Raw genomic sequence first — 12,893 nt, forward strand, 5'->3', positions numbered from 1 at the left:
CCATTTCCGATCAATAACTAGAGAACCACTTGACCCAGAATGTTGAAACTTCATAGGATGATTGGTCATGAAGAGTAGATGACCCCTATTGATTTTGGGGTCACTCCGTCAAAGGTCAAGGTCACAGAGGCCTGAACATTGAAAACCATTTCCGATCAATAACTAGAGAACCACTTGACCCAGAATGTTGAAACTTCATAGGATGATTGGTCATGAAGAGTAGAAGACCCCTATTGATTTTGGGGTCACTCCATCAAAGGTCGAGGTCACAGGGGCCTGAACATTGAAAACCATTTCCGATCAATAACTAGAGAACCACTTGACCCAGAATGTTGAAACTTCATAGGGTGATTGGTCATGAAGAGTAGATGACCCCTATTGATTTTGGGATCACTCTGTCAAAGGTCAAGGTCACAGGGGCCTGAACATTGAAAACCATTTCCGATCAATAACTAGAGAACCACTTGACCCAGAATGTTGAAACTTCATAGGATGATTGGTCATGAAGAGTAGATGACCCCTATTGATTTTGGGATCACTCTGTCAAAGGTCAAGGTCACAGGGGCCTGAACATTGAAAACCATTTCTGATCAATAACTAGAGAACCACTTGACCCAGAATGTTGAAACTTCATAGGATGATTGGTCATGAAGAGCAGATGACCCCTATCGATTTTGGGGTCACTCCGTCAAAGGTCAAGGTCACAGGGGCCTGAACATTGAAAACCATTTACGATCAATAACTACAGAACCATTTGACCCAGAATGTTGAAACTTCATAGGATGATTGGTCATGAAGAGCAGATGACCCCTATTGATTTTGGGGTCACTCTGTCAAAGGTCAAGGTCACAGGGGCCTGAACATTGAAAACCATTTCCGATCATTAACTAGAGAACCACTTGACCCAGAATGTTGAAACTTCATAGAATGTTTGGTCATGAAGAGTAGATGACCCCTATTGATTTTGGGGTCACTCCAGCAAAGGTCAAGGTCACAGGGGCCTGAACATTGAAAACCATTTCCTGTCAGTAACTTGAGAACCACTTGACCCAGAATGTTGAAACTTCATAGGATGATTGGTCATGCAGAGTAGATGACTCCTAACGATTTTGGGGTCACTCTGTTAAAGGTCAAGGTCACAGGGGCCTGAACATGGAAAACCATTTCCAATCAATAACTTGAGAATCTCTCGACCCAGAATGTTGAAACTTCATAGGATGATTGTTCATGCAGAGTAAATGACCCCTGTTGTTTTTGGGGTCACTCCTTTAAAGGTCAAGGTCACAGGGGCCTGAACATTGATAACCAGTTCCGATCAATAACTAGAGAACCACTTGACCCAGAATGTTGAAACTTCCTAGGATAATTGAACATGCAGAGTAGATGACCCTTATTGATTTGGGGTCAGTCTATTAAAGGTCAAGATCACAGGGGCCTGGTCATGTAAAATCATTTTTTGGAAATAACTTGAGAACCACTTGACCTAGAATGTTGAAACCTAATAGGACGATTGGACATGTAGAGTAGATGACCCCTATTTATTTTGAGGTCACTTGATCAAAGGTCAAGGTCACAGGAGCCTGAACAGTGACTTGAGAACCACTAGGCCAAGAGTGTTGAAATTTAGCGGGATGACTGGACATGCCAAGTAGATGATCCCTATTGCAACCAACCATCAGTGTCTCTTTGACTTTCGCTCCTGACCCCTTTTGACTTCTTGCCTATAGGACTTTGCATTGGGGGAGACATGCGCTTTTTTACAGAAGCAATTTCTAGTTTATGATTTGATTTTAACCAAACTTGCACACAATTTATATCACCATAAGATCTTGGTTCCTTTCTTGAACTGGCCAGATTCCATTATAGGTTCGAGAGTTATGGCCACTGAAAGGGCCAGAATTAGCTATTTTGACCTTGTCTGAACAATAGCAGCTTCATTTATGATTTTATTTTAACCAAACTTGCACACAACTTGTATCACCATAAGATCTTGGTTCCTTTCTTGAGCTGGCCAGATTCCTTTATGGGTTCCAGAGTGATGGCCCCTGAAAGGGCCATAATTAGCTATTTTGACCTTGTCTGAACAATAGCAGCTTCATTTATGATTTGAATTTAATCAAACTTGCACAGAACTTGTGTCACCATAAGATCTCGGTTCTTTTTTTGAACTGGCCAGATCCCTTAATGGGTTCCAGAGTTATGGCCCCTAAAAGGGCCAAAATTAGCTATTTTGACCTTGTCTGCACAATAGCAGCTTCATTTATGATTTGATTTTAACCAAACTTGCACACAACTTGTATTACCACAAGGTCTTGGTTCCTTTCTTGAACCGGCAAGATCTCTTTATGGGTTTCAGAGTTATGACCCCTGAAAGGGCCAAAATTAGCTTTTCTGACGTTGTCTGCACAAAAGCAGCTTCATTTATGATTTTATTTTAACCAAACTTGCACACAAATTGTATCACCATAAGATCTTGGTTCCTTTCTTGAACTGGCCAGATTCCATTATGGGTTCCAGAGTGATGGCCCCTGAAAGGGCCAGAATTAGCTATTTTGACCTTGTCTGCACAAAAGCAGCTTCATTTATGATTTGAATTTAATCAAACTTGCACAAAACATGTGTCACCATAAGATCTCGATTCTTTTTTTGAACTGGCCAGATCCCATAATGGGTTCCAGAGTTATGGCCCCTAAAAGGGCCAAATTAGCTATTTTGACCTTGTCTGCACAATAGTAGCTTCATTTATGATTTGATTTTAACCAAACTTGCACACAACTTGTATTACCACAAGGTCTTGGTTCCTTTCTTGAACCGGCAAGATCTCTTTATGGGTTTCAGAGTTATGACCCCTGAAAGGGCCAAAATTAGCTTTTCTGACGTTGTCTGCACAAAAGCAGCTTCATTTATGATTTTATTTTAACCAAACTTGCACACAAATTGTATCACCATAAGATCTTGGTTCCTTTCTTGAACTGGCCAGATTCCATTATGGGTTCCAGAGTGATGGCCCCTGAAAGGGCCAGAATTAGCTATTTTGACCTTGTCTGCACAAAAGCAGCTTCATTTATGATTTGAATTTAATCAAACTTGCACAAAACATGTGTCACCATAAGATCTCGATTCTTTTTTTGAACTGGCCAGATCCCATAATGGGTTCCAGAGTTATGGCCCCTGAAAGGGCCAAAATTAGCTATTTTGACCTTGTCTGCACAATAGCACCTTCATTTATGATTTTATTTTAACCAAACTTGCACACAAATTGTATCACCATAAGATCTTGGTTCCTTTCTTGAGCTGGCCAGATTCCATTATGGGTTCCAGAGTGATGGCCCCTGAAAGGGCCAGAATTAGCTATTTTGACCTTGTCTGCACAAAAGCAGCTTCATTTATGATTTGAATTTAATCAAACTTGCACAAAACATGTGTCACCATAAGATCTCGATTCTTTTTTTGAACTGGCCAGATCCCATAATGGGTTCCAGAGTTATGGCCCCTGAAAGGGCCAAAATTAGCTATTTTGACCTTGTCTGCACAATAGCAGCTTCATTTATGATTTGATTTTAACCAAACTTGCACACAACTTGTATCACCATAAGATCTTGGTTCCTTTCTTGAACTTGCCAGATTCCGTTATGGTTTCCGGAGTGATGGCCCCTGAAAGGGCCAAAATTAGCTATTTTGGCCTTGTCTGGAAAATAGCAGCTTCATTTATGATTTGATTTTAACCAAACTTGCACACAACTTGTATCACCATAAGCTCTTGGTTCCTTTCTTGAACTGGCTAAATTCCATTATGGGTTCCAGAGTGATGGCCCCTGAAAGGGCCAGACTTAGCTTTTTTGACCTTGTCTGCACAATACCAGCTTCGTTTATGATTTTATTTTAACCAAACTTGCACACAACTTGTATCACCATAAGATCTTGGTTCCTTTCTTGAACTGGCCAGATTCCATTATGGGTTCCAGAGTGATGGCCCCTGAAAGGGCCAGAATTAGCTATTTTGACCTTGTCTGCACAATAGCAGCTTCATTTATGATTTGAATTTAATCATACTTGCACAAAACTTGTGTCAACTTAAGATCTCGGTTCTTTTTTTGAACCTGCCAGGTCCCATAATGGGTTTCAGAGTTATGGCCCCTGAAAGGGCCAAAATTAGCTATTTTGACCTTGTCTGCACAATAGCAGCTTCATTTATGATTTGATTTTAACCAAACTTGCACACAACTTGTATTACCACAAGATCTTGGTTCCTTTCTTGAAACGGCCAGATCCCATTATGGGTTTCAGAGTTATTGCCCCTGAAAGGGCCAAAATTAGCTTTTTAGCTCACCTGTCACATAGTGACAAGGTGAGCTTTTGTGATCACCCTTCGTCCGTCGTCAGTCCGTGCGTGCGTCAACAATTTCTTGTCTGCACGATAGTGGTTTCATTTATGATTTTATTTTAACCAAACTTGCACACAACTTGTATCACCATAAGATCTCGGTTCCTTTCTTGAACTGGCCAGATCCCATTATGGGTTCCAGAGTTGTGGCCCCAAAATTAGCTATTTTGACCTTGTCTGCACAATAGCAGCTTCATTTATGATTTGATTTTAACCAAACTTGCACACAACTTGTATTACCACAAGATCTTGGTTCCTTTCTTGAAACGGCCAGATCCCATTATGGGTTTCAGAGTTATTGCCCCTGAAAGGGCCAAAATTAGCTTTTTAGCTCACCTGTCACATAGTGACAAGGTGAGCTTTTGTGATCACCCTTCGTCCGTCGTCAGTCCGTGCGTGCGTCAACAATTTCTTGTCTGCACGATAGTGGTTTCATTTATGATTTTATTTTAACCAAACTTGCACACAACTTGTATCACCATAAGATCTCGGTTCCTTTCTTGAACTGGCCAGATCCCATTATGGGTTCCAGAGTTGTGGCCCCAAAATTAGCTATTTTGACCTTGTCTGCACAATAGCAGCTTCATTTATGATTTAATTTGAACCAAACTTGCACACAACTTGTATCACCATAAGATTTTTCAAGATTCCCGAAGGGACATATTATGTTATCGCCTCGGTGTCCGTCTGTCTGTTGGTTAGCAATTACCCTTCCGCTCTGTAACTCTTGAACCCCTTGAAGGATTTCAAAGAAACCTGACACAAATGTTCACCTCATCGAAATGACATGCTGAGCGCATGTTTCGGATGGCTCACTTCAAGGTGAAGGTCACACTTAGGGGTCAAAGGTCATATGACTTTGTTTTGTGTGTATAATGCTCTGCATTTGCATTGCAGTGACAAGGTGAGCTTTTGTGATCGCGCAGCGTCCGTCCGTCCGTCTGTGCGTCCGTGCGTGCGTAAACTTTTGCTTGTGACCACTCTAGAGGTCACATTTTTCATGGGATCTCTATGAAAATTGGTCAGAGTGTTCACCTTGATGATATCTAGGTCAGGTTCGAAACTGGGTCACGTGCGGTCAAAAACTAGGTCAGTAGGTCTAAAAATAGAAAAACCTTGTGACCTCTCTAGAGGCCATATATTTCACAAGATCTTCATGAAAATTGGTCAGAATGTTCACCTTGATGATATCTAGGTCAAGGTCGAAACTGGGTCATGTGCCTTTAAAAACTAGGTCAGTAGGTCAAATAATAGAAAAACCTTGTGACCTCTCTAAAGGCCATATTTTTCATCGGATCTGTATGAAAGTTGGTCTGAATGTTCATCTTGATGATATCTAGAACAAGTTCGAAACTGGGTCACATGCGGTCAAAAACTAGATCAGTTAGTCTTAAAATAGAAAAACGTTGTGACCTATCTAAAGGCCATACTTGTGAATGGATCTTCATAAAAATTGGTCAGAATGTTCACCTTGATGATATCTAGGTCAAGTTCGAAACTGGGGCACGTGCCATCAAAAACTAGGTCAGTAGGTCTAAAAATAGAAAAACCTTGTGACATCTCTAGAGGCCATATATATCGTAAGATCTTCATGAAAATTGGTCAGAATGTTCATCTTGATGATATCTAGGTCAAGTTCGAAACTGGGTCACGTGTCTTCAAAAACTAGGTCAGTAGGTCTAAAAATAGAAAAATCTTGTGACCTCTGTAGAGGCCATATATTTCACAAGATCTTCATGAAAATTGATTAGAACGTTCACCTTGATGATATCTAGGCCAGGTTCGAAACTGGGTCACGTACCATCAAAAACTAGGTCAGTAGGTCAAATAATAGAAAAAGCTTGTGACCTCTCTAAAGGCCATATTTTTCATGGGATCTGTATGAAAGTTTGTCTGAATGTTCATCTTGATGATATCTAGGTCAAGTTCGAAACTGGGTCACGTGCGATCAAAAACTAGGTCAGTAGGTCTAAAAATAGAAAAACATTGTGACCTCTCTAGAGGTCATACTTGTGAATGGATCTTCATAAAAATTGGTCAGAATGTTCATTTTGATGATATCTAGGTCAAGTTTGAAAGTGGGTCACATGTTAGTAAAAACTAGGTCAGTAGGTCAAATAATGAAAAAACCTTGTGACCTCTCTAGAGGTCATATTTTTCATGGGATCTGTATGAAAGTTGGTCTGAATGTTTATCTTGATGATATATAGGTCAAGTTTGAAACTGGGTCAACTGCAATCAAAAACTAGGTCAGTAGATCTTAAAATAGAAAAACCTTGTGACCTCTCTAGAGGCCATACCTTTGAATGGATCTTAATGAAAAATAGTCAGAATGTTCACCTTGATGATGTCTAGGTCAAGTTTGAAACTGGGTCACGTGCCGTAAAAAACTAGGTCAGTAGGTCAAATAATAAAAAAACCTTTTGACCTCTCTAGAGGCCATACTTTTCATTGGATTTGTATGAAAGTTGGTCTGAATGTGCATCTTGATGATATCTAGTTCAAGTTTGAAACTGGGTCACGTGCGGTCAAAAACTAGGTCAGTAGATCTAAAATTAGAAAAATCTTTTGACCTCTCTAGAGGCCAGATTTTTCAATGGATCTTCATGAAAATTGGTCAGAATTTTTATCTTAATGATATCTAGGTCAGGTTCAAAACTGGGTCACATGAGCTCAAAAACTAGGTCACTATGTCAAATAATATAAAAAACGACGTCATACTCAAAACTGGGTCATGTGGGAACAGGTGAGTGATTCAGGACCATCATGGTCCTCTTGTTTTTATTTGGCAGATCCTTCTTTTGTTCACTTACAATATTTTTTAATGCCCCCAAAGGGAGGCATATTAGTTTTCAACTGTCCGTTTGTTCGTATGTTCGTTAGTCACAACGTTAACTTTTTGCTTGGAGGCACTTTACTCGCGAACCACTGCACCCAAGACCTTCAAACTTCACAGGTTGATAATACTCATTGAGTACACTACCCCTACTGACTTTGGGGTCACCAGGTCAAAGGTCAAGTTCACAGGGGCCAACGTTAACTTTTTGCATGAAGGCACTTTACTCGCGAACCACTGCACCCAGGACCTTCAAACTTCACATGCTGATAGTACTCATTGAGTACACGACCCCTACTGACTTTTGGGTCAACAGGTCAAAGGTCAAGGTCACAGGGGCAAACGTTATCTTTATGCATGAAGGCACTTTACTCGTGAACCACTGCACCCAGGACCTTCAAACTTCACTTGCTGATAGTACTCATTGAGTACAGGACACCTACTGACTTTGGGGTCACCAGGTCAAAGGTCAAGGTCACAGGGGTCAACGTTAACTTTTTGCATGAAGGCACTTTACTCGCGAACCACTGCACCCAGGAGCTTCAAACTTCACATACTGATAGTACTCATTGAGTACACGACCCCTACTGACATTGGGGTCACCAGGTCAAAGGTCAAGGTCACAGGGACCAACTTTAACTTTTTATCATGAAGGCACTTTACTCGCAAACCATTGCACCCAGGACCTTCAAACTTCACATCCTGATAGTACTTATTGAGTACACGAGCCCTACTGACTTTTGGTCACCAGGTCAGAGGTCAAGGTCACAGGGGCCAATGTTAACCTTTTGTATGAAGGCACTTTACTTGCGAACCACTGCACCCAGGACCTTTAAACTTCACGTGCTGATAGTACTTATTGAGTACACCACCCCTACTGACTTTGGGGTCACCAGGTCAAAGGTCAAGGCGCTACGGGGGCATTTGTCACCATTAGTGACAGCTCTTGTTTTTAATTACTTCCCTTTTATGTTACTATAAATAGCTTATTGAGAAACATTCAATTCACTCTGCGTCCGTGGTCCGTCGGCCTTCCGTCCGTCCTTCCGTCCATTTACAATTTCTCGTTATCGCATCTCCTCAGAAACTACTGGGGGGATTTTGACCAAACTTTGTCAGAATGATGTATTGGTACCCTAGTTGTGTCCCCCTGTTAATCAGACAGGTTCAAATTTTTTTTAGTGAGTTATGGCCCTTTGTTTATTTTAAGCTCACCTGTCACATAGTGACAAGGTGAGCTTTTGTGATCGCGCAGCGTCCGTCGTCCGTGCGTGCGTCCGTGCTTGCATAAACTTTTGCTTGTGACCACTCTAGAGGTCACATTTTTTGTGGGATCTTTATGAAAGTTGGTCAGAATGTTCATCTTGATGATATCTAGGTCAAGATTGAAACTGGGTCACGTGCCTCAAAAACTAGGTCAGTAGGTCTAAAAATAGAAAAACCTTGTGACCTCTCTAGAGGCGATATATTTCAAAAGATATGAAAATTGGTCAGATTATTCACCTTGATGATATCTAGGTCAAGTTCGAAACTGGGTCACGTGTCTTCAAAAACTAGGTCAGTAGGTCTAAAAATAGAAAAACCTTGTGACCTCTCTAGAGGCCATATATTTCACAAGATCTTCATGAAAATTGGTCAGAACGTTCACCTTGATGATATCTAGGTCGAATTCGAAACTGGGTCACGTGCCTTCAAAAACTAGGTCAGTAGGTCAAATAATAGAAAAACCTTGTGACCTCTCTAAAGGCCATATTTTTCATGGGATCTGTATGAAAGTTGGTCTGAATGTTCATCTTGATGATGAATAGGTCAAGTTCGAAACTGGGTCATGTGCATTCCAAAACTAGGTCAGTAGGTCTAAAAATAGAAAAACCTTGTGACTTCTCTAGAGGCCATATATTTCACAAGATCTTCATGAAAATGATATCTAAGTCAAGTTCGAAACTGGGTCACGTGCCTTCAAAAACTAGGTCAGTAGGTCAAATAAACGGAAAAGCTTGTTACCTCTCTAGAGGCCATATTTTTCATAGGAACTGTATGTAAAGTTTGGGTCGGAAATGTTATTCTGATGTATATCTAGTCAAGTTCGAAAGTGGGGTCTCGTGGGGTCAAAAACTAGGTCGTAGGTCAAATAATAGAAAAACCTTGTGGACCTCTTCTAAAGGCATATTTTTTTTTTCAGAATGGGATCTGTATGAAAGTTGGTCTGAATGTTCATTCTTGATGAATATCTAGGTCAAGTTCGACAGGAGCTGTGCGGTCATAATCTAGGTCTGTAGGTCCCTAAAAATAGGAAAATCATTGTGACTCTCTAGAGGCCATACTTGATGAATGGATCTCATAAAATGGTGCAGAATGTTCATCATGATGATATCTAGGTCAAGTTCGCAAAAGTGGGTCAGTGCCATCAAAAAGTAGGTAGTAGGTCAAATAATGAAAAAAACGTTGTGACCTTCTAGAGGCCATATTTTTCATGGGACTGTATAAAGTTGGTCTGAATGTTTTATCCTTGATGATAATAGGTCAAGTTGAACTGGGTCAACTGCGATCAAAAACTAGGTCGTAGGTCTTAAAATAGAATGAAAAAAACCTTGATGACCTCTCTAGAAGGCCATAACTTGAATGAATCTTCATGAAATAGGTCGAATGTTCACTTGATGATATCTAGGTCAAGTTTGAAACTGGATCAGTGCCTTAAATAAATAGGTCTAGTAGGTCAAATAATAAAAAAAAACCTTTTGACCTCTCTAAGGGCCATACTTTCATGGGTATGATCTGTATGAAAGTTGGTCTGATTGTTCATCTTGTTGATATCTAGTTTTCAAGTTTGAAAATGGGGTCAACTGCGCGGTCAAAAACTGAGCGTCCGTAGGTCTAACATTACAAAAATCTTATGACCTCTCTAGAGACCATATTTTTCAATGGATCTGACATGAAAACTTTGATCTGAATATCCATCTTGATGATATCTAGGTCAGATGTCGGAAATGGGTCACGTGCGGTCAAAAACTAGGCCAGTAGGTATAAAATTAGAAAAACCTTGTGACCTCTTAGAGGCCATCTTTTTCATAAGGTTCTCATGAAAATTGGTGAGAATGTTCAGCTTGTTGATATGTAGGTAAAGTTCAAACAGGGTCACTTACCTTCGAAAACTAGGTCAATAGGTCAATAATAGAAAAACTTTGTGACTCTCTAGTGCATAGTTTCTTCAATGGATCTTCATGAAAAATGGTAAGAATTTTTATCTTGATATAATTAGGTCAAGCTTTAAAAATGGGTCACAGGAGCTCAACAACTAGGTCACTAGTCAAATAATAGAAAAAAACTGTCGTCATACTTATCAAAACTGGGTCATGTGGGAAACAGGTTTTAGCGATTCAGGATCATCATGGGCCTTTGTTAATTAATTGTTATTTTTAAAAAATAATATTTGAATATTCTGAACAAATTCTCATTTAAATCTTAGTCTTTTTATAACTTTAAATATCAAAGGGGTGTATATGAGGGTGTTAAAATTATAACACTTTGAAATATCAAATAAGACAAGAAAAATGTGAAGGTTTAGAAGAAGGTGGGGTATATGTTTTGCAGATGTTGGTCAGTCAGTCAGTCGGTCGGTAGGTCGGTCTGTCGGTATGTAGACCATTTGGTTTCCGGATGATAACTCAAGAACGCTTAAGCCTAGGATCATGAAAGTTGATACGGAGGTTGATCATGACCAGCAGATGACTCCTATTGATTTTGAGGTCAGTCATTCAAAGGTCAAGGTCACAGTGACCTAGAACAGTTAAACGGTTTCGGATGATAACTCATGAACGCTTGGGCCAAGGATCATGAAAGTTGATAGGGAGGTTGATCATGACCAGCAGATGACCCCGTATTGATTTTGAGGCCAGTAGATCAAAGGTCAAGGTCACAGAGACACAAAACAGTTAAAAGATTTCCGGATTGATAACTCAAGAATGCTTGGGGCCTTGGATCATGAAAATTGATAGGGAGGTTGGTCATGACAGCAGAAGTCCCCTATCGATTTTGAGGCCAGTAGAGTCAAGGTCAAGATCACGTTGACCTAGAACCGTTAAACGGTTTCGGATGATAAACTCATGAACGCTTGGCAAAGGCTCATGAAAGTAATAGGGAGTTGGTCATGACAGCAGATGACCCCTGTGATCTTGAGGCAGTAGGTCAAAGGTAAGGTCACAGTGACCTAGAACAGTTAACTGTTGTCCAGATGATAAATCAAGAATGCTTGGGCCTAGGATCATGACGTTGATAGGGTGGTGCGTCATGAGCAGAAGTTGACCCCTTTTGATTTGAGAGAGTCGGGCAAAGGTCAAGCACAGGGACCCAGAACAGTTAAAACGTTTCCAGATGATAACTCAAGATGCTAGTGCCTAGGATCATGAAACTTGATAGGGAGGTTGATCATGACCGCAAATGAGCCCTAATGATGTTTGAGGTCAGGAAAGTCAAAAATCAAGGTCACAAAGACCCGGAACAGTTGTTTTTTAAAGGTTTCCGGATGTGAATAACTCAAGAAACACTTGTGTCTAGCATCATGAAATTGATAGGGAGGTTGCTAAGACCAGCAGATGACTCTATTGATTTTGAGGCAGTAGGTCAAAGTCAAGGGCCAAAGTGACTCAGAATAGTTTAACAATTTCCGGACGATATTGGAGGAATTGCTTGGGCCTAGGATCACGAAACTTCATAGGAGGACCAGCAGATGACCCCTTTTGATTTTTAGGTCAGTAAGTCAATGTTTCAGGTCCACAGTGATCCAGAACAGTTAAACCGTTTCTGGATGAGTAACTTTGAGAGCGCTTGGGCTGTAGGATCACGAAAACTATAATTGGGAGGTTGATCATGACCAGCAGATGATCCTATTGATTTGGAGGTCAGTAGGTCAAGGGTCAAGGTCACATTGACTTAGAATATTTAAATGTTTGTGTACATTGACCAATTAATTTCTGTTCTTGTGCAATTATCTGTATGCCTCAAGGGGGCATTCGTGTTTACGAGTCGTGTTTACTTTATTCTTACCTGTCTGCAAATTCTACTGATATCATGTACAGGATTATATCAGTCTATGCTTATTTCTACTTGTCTGCAAAATTCAATTGTTTAATATATGTACACAATTGTTACAGTATGACACATTATTAAGTTTATTCATTATTCTTACTTGTTTGCAAAATTCAGTGAAAATATGTCGGCAAAATGCAGTTACTGTTGATAGTATGTTACAGCATTCCATCTGTTTATCTATTTTTCTTCCCTTTACTATGTCTGCAAAATTCAACTGCTGTATCGGTCTGAAAACGCAGTTAATGTTGCGGTTTTATAATAATATACAGTTGGAATTTTGCAGAACAGTGAATAAACATACACTCCCAGACTTATAAACGGTCACTGTTGTTTAATTGCGATAAACTTGGTAATATTTGAATTTTACGATTGAAATTTTCTCAATCACCTTAGTTCTACTGTAATCCAGTATTATTCGCGGTACTGTTTTAATTTCGCTATTTTTCGCGTATCGGGTGCATCGCGAATTTATCAATCCGCGTAAATTCCCTTCATAAACATACATTAAATATCGAAAAAAATGTCCGTAATAAGGGCCCAAGTTCAGCAGTGAATACTAACCGCCTGTGTACAATGTTAATTGAA

This window comes from Mercenaria mercenaria, unplaced genomic scaffold (assembly GCF_021730395.1).
Source record: "Mercenaria mercenaria strain notata unplaced genomic scaffold, MADL_Memer_1 contig_3942, whole genome shotgun sequence".
NCBI classification, from domain to species: domain Eukaryota; kingdom Metazoa; phylum Mollusca; class Bivalvia; order Venerida; family Veneridae; genus Mercenaria; species Mercenaria mercenaria.